Source organism: Rutidosis leptorrhynchoides, chromosome 3 (assembly GCF_046630445.1).
Source record: "Rutidosis leptorrhynchoides isolate AG116_Rl617_1_P2 chromosome 3, CSIRO_AGI_Rlap_v1, whole genome shotgun sequence".
NCBI lineage: Eukaryota > Viridiplantae > Streptophyta > Magnoliopsida > Asterales > Asteraceae > Rutidosis > Rutidosis leptorrhynchoides.
Window position 1 is genome coordinate 628206978 of NC_092335.1, and position 3496 is coordinate 628210473.

General features: G+C 35.4%; 1 long non-coding RNA gene across 1 annotated transcript; it reads right to left on the minus strand.

The window, feature by feature from the left end:
* Positions 1-1837: 1837 nt before the first annotated feature.
* Positions 1838-3028, minus strand: LOC139899007 (uncharacterized). Its single transcript, XR_011777258.1, has 3 exons — positions 2726-3028; positions 2127-2312; positions 1838-2009 (listed from the first exon to the last, which is right to left on the minus strand). It is a non-coding gene; the product is annotated as an uncharacterized lncRNA (long non-coding RNA).
* Between the last annotated feature and the right edge of the window lie 468 nt (positions 3029-3496).

The following is a 3496-nucleotide window of genomic DNA, read 5'->3' on the forward strand; positions in this document are numbered from 1 at the left end:
TTATTTTGTTGTAAATATCAAAACTTGTGTTTATGGTCTTCATATAACTTAAAGATCTAAGCTTTATGCTTCAAGGTCTTCAAGAACACTAAAGGTTCAAGTTTTCTAGCTTTATGACCTTATAACTTGTGTGAAAAGGATCCAAGCTCTCTAACTTAGGGTTCCATCACTTTATTTGACTTAGATTATGTTCATACTTGCTTGATTGAAGTAAAGTTTGTAGCTTTAGTTGTAAATGTAACTTGTAATTGTGTTAAGAATAAGGATATAATGTAACATTGGTTCATCATCCATCTAAGACTCTTAAATGAGTTGTGTTCTTACTTGGTCTTAACATATTGTGTGTTGATGGTAGAATCTTGGTCAAGGTGATGCTAACCCATCAACGAGTTGTACACTTGAAGCTACAAGCATCAAGGATGAGAACCGTGATGAGCATCAAACACTAAGAACCCCACTGGAGCACCTTGCTTACTGTTTTCAGGATCTGATCAGACCACCTGGGCTACTGGAAAGTTTATTTTCAGTTAGTTCGGTTCGAGTAGATGATTTTCCGTTTAGACCTCGTCTTAATCCGAGTTACGGTTTAGGATTTATGGCCTCCCGAAAGTCACTACACCCTATTAACGTTGTGCTGAAATTTCTGACCTACTCGCACTTAAACCGTCACCACGGTCAAACGAAGACGAGTTTGGTTCTGTAAATTGGTCAGCAACTAGAGGACTTTCATACGGCGCCATGGCCACTGATTACGCGTCTTTTCGATTTACGTAGAGGCCGTAGCAGCTGATCAAAGTCAGCCTATTGTTTCGACCTCTATACTTGTTAAACTTACTTAACTTTTACAATGATGAATGATGATGATGATGACACTTAAACTTATTTTATGCACTATTAGAACTTATGAGGATAACATACTGACCTAGTAACCTTTGACTTAGGTTGACGACCTTTCGGACCGACTTACTACTTGCATACTTTCATTATCGACTTTACCGCTCTTATCACTGTGAGTTATAGCATCCCTTTTTACTTTAACTATTTTGGGACTGAGAATACATGCGCTATTTACGTTTTACATACTAGGCACGAATACTTAAACTTTATATATGTGTGGGTTATACAACGGCATAAACTTTCCCCTTAGCTCGGTAACGTTTAGTCATTGGTTTTTGAACCGGTGAACGCGAATCTTAGATATGGATCCATAGGGTTTGACATCCCCACTCGGGTTAGTCGCGCTAGCATTTAACGGGTGTTTAATACTTCGTAAACATACGCACTCGCCAAGTGTACTTTTAGGGGGTTACAAACGTTAAGTTAGTTACCAAGTGCCCACGGTTAAACATATACTTTTCATACTGTTTTGAAACGCTGTTTGAAGCACTGAAATCTCGTGGCCTACCTTACATTACTGTTACAACTTAAACTATAGCTCACCAACATTATTGTTGACGTTTTTAAGCATGTTTTCTCAGGTGTTTAGAGGTTTGTTGCTTCCGCTGTTTAGACTTGCTGTCTTTTTAAACTTGCTGTTAAGGACCTGTTGTGCTAGAATTCCGCTGCATTACTTAGAGATGTCTCAATCATGAAACTTTTCTTTTGCATTCGTAATTTAGGTTATTTTCAAATAATGACTTTGTAACGACCTTTGTGTTACGTTATCTTTTGTAAACGCTATCTTTTATGAATGCAAAACTGGTTTTCAAACAGCATATAGTGTTTGAATCCTGTTGTTGATGATCCGTACACGATGGTTTTGTACGGGGCGTCACAAGTGATGAGCAAAACCCGAGTTAAAACAATTATAATGATTAAACTCAGAATTAGCTGTAAGACTAATTAGTATATCTTTTGATGATGTATACTACAATACTACAATTCAAAACAAGGTAAAGCTAAAGCACCTATATAACCTTATCAAGTCTTCTTTGAAGATTCTCCAATCGTTCCTTTAGCAAAATTGCTTCGTTCTCAGGATTGTTTGCAAAGCTTTGTATCCTTTCAAGCTAAGTAAAGACTAACGGTAATTAGTTCCATTTCATGTGAAATGAGAAAGAAAAAAAAAATCAGATAAAACATATTTTAATGAAGAAAGAAATGAGTCATAGCTTAAAATAACTTACATCAATACTAATTCTAATAAATGCAAATTTAGGATTCTTCTTTAAGTTGCATAGGTTCCTTCCTGTGATGAAATCTTTCCCTCTTAATGCTTTCGAAACATGGCTCGACTTCCTCTCAAGAATACTTGTCTTTCTTCAGATGATGATTGCAAAGGTTCCATATTATTGCAAAGCCCTATTTATATTCTAAATTTTACATAGAGGGGTAAGCAAACTAATATTTAATGTACATCAAAGCAAAGAACGCAATATGAAACAAAAAACAAAATAGAAAAATAAACTATAATAAACTCATGTCATGCGCTTATTTGAGCTTGAATCTATTGACAGAAGTTCATTTCATTCATATAAATTTCAAGATTTCAAGATCATTTCATTCATATAAATTTCAAGGGAAAAGTACCAATGTAGATGAAGGATCAAATACTGAAATGTGGAATTAACTATTAGTGAGAAGCAGAAAGATATATAAACTTCATTATCTATAATAACTTGTAATGTAAATTAACAACCGTATTAGACTACGTACTTCATATCATAGTAATAAAATATAGAAGAGAAGTAAACACCCTCTTCGAAAATATTCGGTAATCACTTACTGCTCAGAACCAAGCCATTAGTTAAATTATCAAGCATCCTTCAATAGCCACGTCGCACAATTTACTCTAAAGTGAGGCTTCACTCCAGTTCCACAAAGAGATTTGTAAGTAAAAGTAAAGTATTAGTAAAAAAACTATTATGATAGTATTAATGTAGAATGCTTGAATAGTTGGGTTGAACACTTTGGCCTCTACAGGTATATGCACCTTGATCGCAGACCCATGAAACGTAATCCACCTGTCATTTATGTTAGTCGCAGTGATGCATTTATGCCCCTCAATAAAGTAATCCAATAAAACATGGTACAAAGAAGTAACGAAGTACAAAGGAAGAGAAGTACCCAATTATGATCGTGATGAATAGCGATTATCATCCAATTCTGCTAAAAAGTTCCCTGCCTATCAATCACAACTATTCAAAGTAACACTTCAAATTATTCAAAATCAAAAAGCTTTGTCAAGGACAATTAATATACGTTATATATACATTACAATAGACTATAACACACCATATTTGAAATTATACATTATACATATACATTACATTACAGTATAAAACCAAAAAAAAAAACCTCATTGATGAACAAATTAACAACAAACAATAAAACCAACGACCAATTGGTTGAATGGTACCCGGCTCCCATGAACCCCGGGCCCGCAGTTGTATACCCCTTGCCAAATATGGGGTGCAGGTTCGAATCTGGCCTGCGCCAACTGTTGGGTATTGGGGGGAGGAGTTTTACACGGTATACTTAGCCCTTACGGGGTGGG